Here is a 13,433-nt window from a genome sequence, read left to right on the forward strand (position 1 = left end):
AGCGATTTCAAATCCTCAGCCTGAGCGAGCGAACGCTCACAGAAACGGCCTGCCCCACCTCTTGAGCGCGGACCTTCAGATCCGGGCAGCAACTGCTCCTGCGTGGCAGGAGAGCTATAAAAGCAGCTGCTGGGATGTGGGGATGAAGAAGCCAATAACAAGATGGATGATATAAATAAAAATAACAAAGTAGTCCTAAGTATTATGTTGTCTGCTTTGTTATTATAATAATGCCACACAGATACTTAGTCTAGTTGAGGAATAGCCCTAAAGAAAGATAATTTTATCTCCGTTTTACAACCAAAGTAGAGACCTTACTCAAAATAGAGAACTCTGCTCTCCCCATCCTCAGCCCTGTACCTAAACCATAAATCTTTTTCTTCCTATACTGCTATACTATTTTTTATCCTGATCTCTGATAAATGCCATGTTTGTGAAATATGTTATAGCATATGGCGAGAAATAAATACAAGTACATCTCCAAAGAATAAGTCTAGCAGCAAATGTCCCTTACACCTTGCCAGTGTTCCTCAGCACTGAATTTAAAGGCACTACATTTGACTGTGGCAGGGTCATTAGTCTGCACAGACCAGCTGCTGTAAGTCTTGCTGAGAACCCAAAGCAGCAGTAGTTTTATACATGGCTGCAGACATGTGGCACCAACAAGAAAGGAAAAACCATGAGGATGGAGCAGAAGGTTATTTGGGATGTCTGGAATCAATTCAATGCTCCCAGAAGACATTATTTAATCTCTCTGTCTCCGGTTCCCCCCCAGTAAAATAACACCACTTTCCTATTTCACAGGGGCTGTTTTGCCTGTTTCAGGAGGCTCTCTGATATTGCAAGGCTGGAGCTGCCTCCAGTGTTTTGATGACATATTTTACTTTCCTGTAGGGCACCAGATACCTGAATGATGGGTGTGACTTTTACTCTTTCAAAATGCGAGCTAGAATTAAGGCAGCTATGGATGGCCACGTATTGCAGCACCAATTCCCTGTACCTTTTAACCCCTTAAGTTGGACCCCTGCTTATAAACCAGTGGCTTCCAAGATTTTATTCCAGATACTCTGCCATTTCTGCAAAGGAGAAGAACAATGAACATCAAGAGTATCTGAGTATAAATATGTGAGCAGTGAACGGCCAGTAAGTATGAGATGAAGTTAACTCCTGTCCTGGTGCTAGAGCACAAATGAAAGGTCACAGATCAAAGAACAGGACGTACTTTGCTGGACTAAAGGAGCAGATTTCTGTGTTCATACCACAGTCAGAAAATTAAAATAATTAAAACAATGACACAGCAGACATGCCCTCAATAGATTGTACTACAGAAATCTCAAGGAGTAAAGAGAAAAGGATGCAATGCTTTGGTAGCAAGTGTAAGTACCCCCCCTTCTAGCTTGGATAGAGACAACAGTAGGAGGTATTTGATCTTGCCTTAGTGTATGAAACTTGCACATCTCATAGGCTAAAAAGCCCAAATTTCAAGAGTTTTGGGGAATCAATCATGGAAGAAAATAACCACCTGGTGTAAGCTGAAATATTTCCTTTCATTATACTAGGAAGTTTCTTTTTTGTTTTAACCATATTAACTTCTTTGGTATGTTAAATAAATTCTGCAGCCAAGTAGTTTGAAATAGCCAGGTTTTCCTCCATTTTAAAATTATATTCTCTTGATTTTGTTAGCATCATTGTTATTTTAATGTGTCAAACCTGGCAATTTCCATAGAAAAATGTCCTTTCTAGCAAAAATGTTTGGATCCGTGCTGTTGTCTGTACTTTAACCTCACAGCTCAGTGTATTAGGTAATTCCCAGATGACCAGTACAGACGGGTCTGCCCTTAAGAGCTCAATACTACAGGCATATTGAGTGCCAGTAAACAGAGAAAGTTTTACAGCATGAAAATATGAATCCACTGTTTGCTCAATGAGAGAAGGCATAAAAGCTTGGGAACCATTTGAACACTGACCTGAAGTGAAAGCCGCGGCTGTTGGTCGAAAGCATCCATTTAGCTTGCAAGGGCCAATAAGTAAATGCTACAGCAGAAGCGCTTTGGTTTGCCTTGTATAGAAGTAAAAGGAGGATGTTTCCCAATGCGGCTGGATTTCTTGCTGGCACAGAAATGGAGGGGCTGGCAAAAAAAAAAAAAGCAACTAAAATCAGGTCCATCTGCTTAGAATTAGCTTCTGAGTTTATGCAATCTGCTGTGCAGCAGTAATGCACAAGAGGAGAATGAAACCAGGGGATTGTGAATTACAGCTGATCAGAACATTTTCAGCTCAATGAAATTTTGAAAGTGAATTCTCTTGCATTGATGTGCTAGTTTTAACAGTTTTTGTCAAGCAGAAGCTTTTGTCCAGAGCTTTTTAGTTGTTTGTTATTTCCAAGCAAGCTCTTGCAGTAAAGGAGAAGAGCAAGGATAGACCTGCATGAAAACACCCATGTTTTGTAGTCCCAAAGTAGACGGACTGTTATCATTCATTTTTGGAGAAAGATTTTGTTTCTGTTCCAGCGCGGGATGAAAATTAAATACAAAAGTTCACTGATTATAACAAAATGGATTTATCCTCCCCGGCTCGGCTCTAATAAGAATATTTTTGGACAGAGGTCAGGAAGGGGAATACATATGCACACAGGTCCATTTGAAGTCTTTAAAGAGAGAATTCCTGCTTCTGCTGTCCGTTAGATACTGCCAGGTCCCGACACAAAGCCTTCAATAATTCAGAACGTACTTTTTGGACAAAAGAAGCTGCTGGAAGTTAGCACAGGTAGTCGATAGCTTTCCTCCTGCGAGAGAGGTCACTGCACAAATGGCCGTGAAGTTAGTGAGGTTTCTCTGATACTGACTCGCTGAAGTGTTAACTCGCTCTAGTGAGAGACTTTCTGGCTGAATTTCCCTTGGTGTAACATATGGATGCTGCACATCTTTCCAGGTCATTGACTGATTCCTTTCTTAAGGGCTTCCTGCTTCTCCTGCTTGTCTGTGGAGTGTCTTAAAATACCCTTCATACCGGTTTGGAACTGGCATCATGCAAAAAAAACTGTATTTGCTGCCTAGTATTCAATTTTTTTTTTTTTCCCCTCTTTTAAAAGACCATGCATCACTCCAGACACTCAATTTCTGAGAGAACGGCTGCAGTTCTGGCCAGTTCTGATGACTTGAGAGTTTTGTGTTCTGGTATGCTGTAGAGAGTGAGAGGAAAAAATTGCAAGGAACTACAATTCATTTCTGGTTTCTCCATCACCAAAACATTTATAGTTCAGTTCACTGAGTCTCCCGCATCATGCTGAACAAAAGGAGGAAAACCCAGTTATATAGCACTTTTCATTTAAAAGAAAATGTAGCTTTCACAACTAATTTTTAAGGTGTGTTTTTACTGTGGTAGAATAAGAACCCCCTGCAGGAAGCAATCAACCTCAGCTGATGTGAGCAAAGGAACACTGCTCCAGCCTCTGAGAGGTGGATTATTTAACATGATTTTTTTATTATTTTTATGTATTCCACGGTAATACTACTTGGTTAGTGTTAACACTGGGAAATCAGCATGGCCTTTTTTTATTATCCCGAGTATTGGTTTTGTAAGGAAGTTCATCTGCAGAAACGCATATGGTGAGATATTACTGATTCTTTACTTGATTAGCTGAATTAATGAACAGATATATTTTTTTTCTTCATTTGACTGCTCCTCCTTTCTCACCTTCATCTCTTTGCTAAAATGAGTCACTGTTTGAGCCCCAGCATGTTGGAGCACTGTGAAGATAAGGTTCAGCAGCAGCGTGCCCCCAGATACTGGGAACTCTATTATTATTATTCTCCTGAGCAAACCAGGCTCAAGTATTAGGTATTAGGCAAGAGGGACATTTTTTTCCTCTCAGAGTCTGCTAAACCAACAGTCAAATAAGCAGCAGAAGGACAACACTCCCTATACACACTCACAAAACCACACACACACTTTCTAAACTCAAATTTCTCCTTTGCATGGGATTTTCCAGTCTATGAGACAAGAACTTAAATTAGTCAGCAGTTAGTCTCCTACTCAAGGTACTTCGGAGTTGCACTCTATTGTCTAGAAACAGAGTTAGGCACCTAAAAATAAGCGATGCGACTACTTCCTCCACCTCCCCGTGCTGTATTAAGTTTAGGAGAAAGCTTCATCGTGAAATCCAGCACTCGAGACTGGTTTCTCTGACGTTTAGTCACAGGAATTCTGTGTATTGTTTGTGCATGGAAAATGTTGGAGGGGAAAATCGTTTTGGTTTGGGTCCATTCTTCAGCATGTAAAGAACATCGTGCCCCATCTTTCTGCCAAAAAGCAGCATGCACTGGCACTCTGACGCCAGCCAGCCTGGGAAAGTCTGTGCATGTTCACTGGGGCCCAGTTTCAAGGTAAGAGAGCAGCCCAAGAAATTCATACCTTCACATGCTTGAGTTTTGAAGCTCTAGGGAACGAGGATTTTCTAACACGTGGATATGATTAGGAGCACATCTGCCTTTGTAACAGTTTTCCTGGTTTACATTGATCACTGGGGAGAACCAATTCAACTTGAATAGGTATAAAGACACTTGATATTTTGGTCATCTTTCCAAGAGCGATCAAGAGCGGTTCCCTAAGTCAAAGTCCAGTCCTGTGTGAATAACAACCATGTGTCAGCTCAGAAAGGACCGCAGAACATCTCTGCAAATCACTTTGCCACAGGCCAAAACCAGTTCCATACTCTGCACTAAAACTCAGAAATCACTTTATTAAAAAAAAATAAATCTAAAGACTATGATAAATACAACACGCCATGGGGAGAGGGTAAGAGATATCAAGGGAATTGCTACCATCTTATGTCTCTGAAATAAGATGGTATTTATTATGCAATAACAACCATGTAACGCTAAGAAACAGCGTTTTCAGTAACGATAAATTTTGACTATCTCAAAACACAGGCAACATAAGTGTCAGCTGGAGAACTAAGAACAGAACCCAGGAGACAACTCCTGAGGCTGACTCTCCATTGCCAGGCATCTGAATGCGATTATACAGCATCACTGCGGGAGCAGCACTGCTCCTTTCACATCATTCACATGACACCAGTAGGCACAAGTGCACAAAGCAAACCAGAACCCTCTTCTACTGCCCCAACCACAAAACACTCCATACCTCTAGATAATAACTTATCCATACGAGTGGAATAGTCTCCGATTCCTTTCACATTCTTAACTGGTATTTAATTTGTAGCCAGATTATTCCCTGGAAAGCATCAGCAAGAAAAATACGTATTTCCTTGTAGCCACACTTTTAGTTTCCTGGAAAACCTACCGCTTGCAGTTACGCTTGGGTCTGGAGAACAATGATCAGCACAACGCATCATTTCTTCTCTGTAAGATGGTTTTACAGTGTAATAAACAACCCATTTCTTTTTATTCTGCTTTCACCCAAATACTTTGTCATTTCCCATTTTAGTTATTTACTAATTTCCGCTACAGTGAAAGATGCCAGAAATAAAACTCTGCTCTTTTGAACTTTAATTCATCAGCATGGGAAAAAAAATGGTTGGGGAACTTTTGCCATAGCCAGCTTTACAAACAGGTACTCCAGGAGGCTCAAACAGCCTGTAACGAATTAGGAGCAAGTTCTTTAATTCCTGCTCCATCACCTTCTTCATGTAAGACTATTCCTTGCGTGAACATTGAAGAACTTCTGAGACTAGTTCAATAATTTGTCCTGTCTATTTTTAACTTACTTTCTAACCTATAGGATGTTAAAAACAGACATAGGGAACCTTGCAAATCATGCATTTGCGTTCATATTTTGTTACCTGATTGCCGATCATCTATCATCTAGAAATTCTCACTAGAAGCTCAAATTTGTGCTAAATAAGCCTAGGGCAATTTTACTATTATCCTCCTACATTAAAAATGAACACTGAGTTGTAGAAAAAAGCATTGTAAGAATATATTTTCATTTATGGTTCCACACACACACACCCCTGTTGTTGAACCATGAGTATTTTAACAAACAGTAAGCAAAGCTGGGTTGGATCGAAAGTTCAGCCACATCTGCACCCGGGGTTTTTTTTTGCTCTCTCCAATGTTAAGATGGAGAATTTGTGCTGGCAGCTTTGTATCTGGGCACAAGAGGTTTGATTTGAACTCACTTTTAGAGAAGTGGGGGAAGTCTAATAGGAAATAGTTTCTTCCCTTCTTCTGGACACTAGGATGCTCCTTTGTAATGTAGCTATTTTGAGAGTTTCCTCTTTGAAAGGGTCCAAAAGGCACAGAAACGGTCTCCGTGCTCTGCCGTCAGGAGGGCTGCAGGTTCATGGAAGGGGATTCAGGATGCTTCTGATCTTCCAGCGAGCAGGGGCAGTCATCTACGAGCTGATGTTCCACCATCACAGCAGTCTGTGTCTGCCCTCAAAGTTACTCCAAGGCCTTATTCCTCTCCTGCCTCATCTCCACGATTCTGGAGGGCAATAAACAGCACAATACATCTTTCCTTCCCCTGCAGGCTTAGGCCATATAATAGGAAAGACATTTCTGCTTCGCATGCAAGTCAAGTCTTCCAGGGACAGACTGAGCATAAGTACAATGCACAGTACTGATGAATTAAAGTCCTTAACATGTAAAAACATTTTGCTTTGCGAATCTAATTACCATTCTTGCCTGTTGGTGTTTTAAGTAGATTTTTAAAATGTCAGGCAGCTGGGAGGGTTTGTTTGGGTTTTTGGGCTTTGTGTCGTTTCTTTGTTTTTCATGAGATGCTAATTTGTGGTAATTGTGTTATGCAGTCGCAAGAGCCTGGCTCGGAGGAAGGGAATTATTGGTGTGTGTATTTTAATAATAACAATTAGAGAGCCAGAAATAAATGAGACAGGAGAAGGAACATATTACTAAAATGCTCACATACTTAGGAAGAAAGCTACAGCTTGTTGCTTTAAGGAAATAAAAATCTGTCTAGTATCTCTCAAACACCTATGTCTACTGGCATGCCATCAAGATACAAACTGTATACATTTCTACAGACAGAACTCATTTGAGGCAATTAATGGAAACAGAAGAAATGGGCAGTGATTTTTGCTGTAGTACTAAAAGCATGGAAGCTGTTAACTCCTTTTGTGATTTGAGGTTCTTAAGAGAAAGACCCATCAGGAGAGAAAAAATAAAGCACAGTTCTTTGTTGTTGGCATTATAGCAATACCTTGATATCTTAATTAGGAAAACGGCGTGCTTTATTCTGTTCAGGTCTGAACTAAAAGGCAGCTCCAACCCCATGTTGCTTAAGACATAACACAGCAGATGAGTAAAGGAGCAAACAGGTGCATCAGGAGAAGGGTGTGCGTTTAGCACAGGCAAAAGAAGACATGGCTCACCATCTGTCTGGCCAAAACCACCAGCTGAGGAGGTAGACTGCTAGGGCAACAGGTTGGCTTGGAAAAGGTTAAAGTAGTGGCTACAGTGATCTTGCATAGGTATGACGTTCATTGTCTGATCATCTGTAGATTTGTGGACTCATGCTACAAATGTCTCTTCCTCTGGAACATCCTGTGCTGGACACCATATGACAGGCTCCTAAATTAGATGGAGCATTGATTTATTTTGACATGGCAGTTTCTATCCCTAAGAGAAAGGCCCCAGTAACCTCAGCAGGCAAGTTTCTGGAGCTCCAGCTATTGACTTTGACTTCAGGGGGTTTTGGATCTCATCTCTGCCCATGCCGGTGCTGCCATCAGAAAGCTGCTCCCTGCAACACACTGCCAAAAGCACTCACTGTCATCAGCTTGGGCCCCTTCCATTTCAAGGGGATCTCAGACAAGGTGCAGTGTGTCAGCAAATAATGGGTAAATATATGCTTTTGAAAAGACCAGTACTTCACTAGCATCATATATCCTCTCTCATCCTTTCCCTAAACAATTTTCCTTAACATTGCTAGCAAACGATTGCTGCCTGGAGATGGCAGTGGGTGACACGAGCTTTGCATTTACAGTCCCAAAGTACCACAGGCTCCTCGTGGATGAGAGGCTCCTTATATCAAATGTAACTTACTGTTATGCTCTGAGCTGCTTAGAAGATTACTCGGACAAAAGCTGCTGTTTGAGCACAGTAGGGAGGTGGAGGCTTAGCAGAGATGACAGAATTATATACAAAGTCACATGGCAAGAGAAACCTAGCATGGCCATGCAAGATGCCCTAAACTTGGACAATCAGCCAACATAAGGGGACAAATAAAGCTCACAGTGACTTCCAGCCCCCCTAGAATAAGAGAACATCTCTGAATAAAGACAGAATTTCTTCCCCGGGATTTTTCAGAGCCATGCTTCTCTAAAGCAGTCAAGGAATTTGCTGTACTGTGTGCTTTGGATGGAAAAGAAAGCTTGCAGGCCTGTAGTGAATGCTGAGGCACAAGACCAGACCTAAATCTAGCTCAGATCTGGGAAAGATAAAGCAGCACACTGGTTTTATTTCTGTCACGGCGATTTTATATGGGTTGCAATCAGGACCGTTGTACAAAGAGCTGGATGTGCCACACTGGACGCGTAGTCAGAGCCCTGGCCCTGAGGAGAGTCCTGCCTTGCCAGACAAAAGCTGGAAGGAGAAAGGGAGGTGAAGGGAGATGCTTCGGGTAGAGAATCAAGCCAGTAGCATGAAGGCAGGTGTTTCAGTGCATTGGATCTCATTGCTTCCCACATGTGGGCAGGCAGCAGATAAAAACCTGAATGAAGTATTTAAACGAGACAGTCCAAGATAGGCATGATTTAGACACACCTTCAATTCCCCCAAACTATTTTACATATTAAAGATTAACGTCAACCTAAAGCAGAGAAAAGTGGCATAAATTCTCACTAGAGGGAAGCAGCAGTAACATCGTGGGAAAGGACCCAGCTAAGCACAGTAGGTAAACAAGAAAGAAGCAGGAGGAATGAAAACTGAAGTAGGCACTCATCTCTGAATAGATCTGTTTCAGCAGTAGGTAAAAATCAATCTTCCCGAGGCTACAAAATAGCACTGTCCTCTGTACGTGGTTAGACTTTATCAGATCATCCAGGTAATAAATCAAATCAGGAAATTATTCATGAGTTACATAGAAATAAACATTTAACCGCTTCTCTGTGTAACTAGACAGCCTTCAGACTGGCAGCTGTACACAAAACCCAGTGGCCCAAACCCTCATCTGTGGTGAATTAAGAAAGTACCCTTAGCTTTAATGAAGTTGTCTTGATTTATGCAAAAGCATGGATCTTGTTTACCCAGCATTAGCCTATGCTTAAATGATTTAGAAACATGGTGGAAAAAGTCCCTGTGAATCCCAAGATGGAAAATTTTAGACACTTCTAATGCTTGCAGATCTCACTATTAAAGTGAGTATGAAATCAACAGACAGATCTGTCTTGTTTGAAAATTTCAGCCCTTTTTGCCCAACACTTTTTTTAACCCACGGTTTGAATGCTCACTTTGAGTTCTCCAAATGACTTGGATAATTTTCATCTTCACTTCATTTATCTAGTACATATAGATCTTTCCATCAATACGTCACCCCTAGATTTAAACATCATTTTACTTGCAATTGATGCTGTTCAGGAAAAGTAAACCATCAGTACTGAATACATTCTGCTGTCTTCCAAGTCTCAGACACGTAGCAGTATCCTCCAAGGTCCTTATTCTCAGTGCAAACTGGTTGTCTTCAATGTATGAGCAGCTGCAGCCCAACAGCAACTATGCTAGGTTGATTTTTTTCTCTTTTTTTCTTTTTAAATACTCAGAAGTTTGCAATTTATCTTCAACTCGGCTGTGCTTTGGGCTGTCCAAATCTTAAAAGACAGAGGAATGAGTCTACTTCCAGCTTCAAGTTTAACAGACAACATTTAATATCACTTGCCTTTGGGGGGGGGTTTCTTTCTCACCCAAGCAGAAGCTAAGCCCTTACTAAACCCTGAGTCATGATTTCTCAAAGCAATACTTTTCACTACTTTCTGAAGAGGTGAATAACTAACCATGTCAAAGCCTATAGCACCTCGGAGAAGTTATTCCACTCCTGGTCCCAGGCACAGGTTGCCTGCATGGTCTGGCACTGAGCTAAGCAGATTAACGATGACACTATTAAATGGCATCGGACACACAAGCAATGGGATGCTGGGCCTTTGTATGACATACTTGTAATGAAAAGACAACGCTGGCCAAAAGCCAGGATTCAAGGTTCCGATTTTAACAGAGCTAGCAAATAAGAAAGGACCAGAGGCTTAGAAACGGCTGAGCAGCTGCGCATTGCCTGGAGCCCTCCCCTGGGGACCCTCTCATGCTAATGAGTATAATTTACAATGCAGAAAGCATAGGATCTTGTTTGTGTTGAGTGCTATCTAGACAGAGTAGATACAACCCCTACTCCAGAAGGATTGCAGTCCAAGCGAACAAGAGAAGGGAGAGAAAAAGCATTATTTCCCCTACTTCACAGATAGGGAAGATACGCTTCGAAACAGACTTGCCAAAGATCACCAAAGAAGGTTGCAATAGAAACAAGGACCACGTCCAGGACTCTTATTCCTTCCACTGCCTGAACTCGGAGACCTGCCTTTCTCTGCAGATCTTAACTGTAGAAAACCGTGTTGAATGGGACCCTACAAGACATTTAATCCTCTCTCAGTAGAGAATGAAAGCTAAGTAAAAAACCGTGATGGATCCTTGCCTAATCTGTTCTTAAAAACTTTCAGCGATGAATATTCATAACCTGTACAGGCAGTCTTTCACCTGTCTTCAGGCATGCAAATTTTAAGATTAAACAGCTCCCCCTCTTCCAGCCTCACAGGTCATGTTTTCTAGACTCGTACCATTCTCACTGCTTTCTCCTGAACTCTTTCTGATTAGTCCAAAACTTTTAAAATGGACACGTGCGACACTATATATCTTGCCAAAGGTCAGTACAAAGATTGCTTCATAAAACTTAGATGCGACAGTAATCCTGCCCTGTCCATCTTCACCTGATAACATACACCAGCTGTACTTTGTTCAGTGACCCTTCTGACCTTGGACTGTTAGCGGTCTCTGGGTGTAGGAGTTCTTCACTGCGATGCATTAATTTTTCTCTGAGGATTTTAGGAAAAAAACCTACTGTCTGGCACTTGCTTCTGCTTCCCTCCACTCCAGAAAGATGTCCTCTAACAAGGGTATTACTCATAGATGAGCTGATACTTTGAGTACAGTGTTAATGACTGAAGCTGTGAATATGAATTTATTTCCATTGTGCATTTAAGAGCTTGGAACAAGCCACCAGTATGGAGAGGTCGTATGTATCAGTAGAAATAAAACCCTGGGCGGGGTTCATCTCTCATCCCTCCCCCAAGCCATTTAGACTCATTTTCCAATTGATCGAGTGAAATAGAGTTGCCTACTCCTAAGATAGGCATCTAAAATAGGCCTGCTGAATCATGGTCTTTAAGGGTCTTTAGTAACTCAAGCTTTCCTTTACCCATTTAGACTTCACTCTCTCCCAACATCCTTTGTTACTCAGGGAAGGACGGCGGTACGGCCTGACGCTCCAGTCTGCGCAGGGGCTCAGGTTAGCTCAAGACCTCTCAGCAGCCTTCAAAAACGAGTGTTACATCTATAGACCAAGTAGCACCGGTGCCAAGAAAACTGTGCGGAAATGGAAGCTGAGCATTTACAAATCGCCTCTCATTTTTTGCAGTTTGCAAGGTTCTCAAAATTAATTTGAATTCTCATCTTCCCCCCCCCCCCCCACCTTGCGATTTCCTCTCATGGGGTCTTTTGCTCTAAAAGAAAGACTGCAAATGATACAGTAGCTGGAACTGTCATAAGGTAAGGATGACCACGCTTTCCCAAACTCTGCCTAATCTACACAAATTGCACATTCCTGTTAGCTGCTTTTATATTTTTCCTTCAAGTAGCAATGGCTATCCAAGAAGAAAGCAGAGTCCAAAGTTGTTGGAACAGTGACCAGGGCTACTGACAAGCCCAGCTTTGCATTCGGTGCTCTCCTGGGGGAATCTGAGCATCACTTTTACATTTACCTCCATTCAGGAAACAGGTGAATCCAACAAACAAACTTTCCCTCCCAAAGTTACTGCCCAGGAGGAGAAGGTGGTGGAGTCTGTCCTGCAAGAACAGGCACGTGGTTCATTTGCTTCCCTGTGGTTATTGCTTTCCCTTGGCTGTAAAATCCCAGTCGGTGTTCTGCTCCCCCTCCTTTTTCACTTCAGGACACCATTTTTATATTCATCTGTTCATCATCAGTGACTTGGGGCACTTTTTAAAAAAAATGCAGTTAAAAGAGCCATGTGAAAAGTCAACGTCACCTCAAGAGCACATTCTGCTCAAGGCATTTCATACTTAAACCCCCATCTCCAGGTCAGCTGTGCTGCCTACCCCAGTACTTTGTCCCGCTGTGCAGATTACGTGGTCAGTGTATCTGTCTCTCCTTGTTATTTTCTTCATGCTCAGTTTGCCTGGCAGGCAATTCTCTCTTTATATCACAGGAATTACTTGTTAGCCAGCTACCACTTTCTGATCTCTGCAGGAACTGATAGTTTGCATGGAAAAAAAATATTTAAAACACCACTTGTCATCAGATTAAGTGCTCTTTCTTTCTGAGCAATACGGGAATGGCAGAGGATTACGGTAATGGCAAGGATACTGCCTGCTACATCAGCAGAGCAGTAAAGTTACTGCTGCTCCTTGACAGTGTGGAGCTGAACACTGCAGCTGGGGAGGGATCCCTTGAGGGATGCTGGAGTCAAGCCCCTGAGAAGCGTTGGGATACAGGGAATCAGTGCAACTGGGAGCTGCCAAAATACTAGTGGGGAAATAAAGGGAGAAAAGCTATGGATTTTCAGGCACAGAGTCCCATCCCTGCATGGAGAGGAGCTTGCTGTGTTCTGCTGTGAATCTCCTTTCCAGATGCTCGGAGAAGCTGTGCTGCCTTCTAGAGACTAAAGAGGTGAGTGTGAATTGGGGCAGGCACAAGGGTCTAGTATACGCTCTTCCCCAAACCATCTCTCTCTACAGGTTGAATATTATCTGGTCGGTTTTGAGCATGAATCTCTCTGTCAGTCCTTCCTGCTGCTTCTCCTTGACTTACTGGGAAGTTTTGCTTCGTGTGCTTAAAAATCAAGTTTGATAATTTCTTAATTTTCTAGTCCACCATCAACCCTATAATAACCACAATTATAATGGTTAGAGATGCTTGATGCTACAGTCACTTTTCATCGATGTGCTTAGTAAAATCTGTCCTTTTCTTTCTTGGAATTATTCTTCAACTCATTCCCTCTTGCAGGAAAGAAAATATAAAGATCCAATTTCGTTTCAGTGCACGGAAGGCAAATTCCCACAGTGCAATACCTTTTCATCTCCCCTCCCCCATCCTCCCTGCTTATGAACTGGGAATTTCGGGGGTTCGGGGTTTTAAATGCCTTTGCCTGCAGGAAAATTCAGTTTGGG

Source organism: Aptenodytes patagonicus, chromosome 24 (assembly GCF_965638725.1).
Source record: "Aptenodytes patagonicus chromosome 24, bAptPat1.pri.cur, whole genome shotgun sequence".
In the NCBI taxonomy this organism is placed as follows: domain Eukaryota; kingdom Metazoa; phylum Chordata; class Aves; order Sphenisciformes; family Spheniscidae; genus Aptenodytes; species Aptenodytes patagonicus.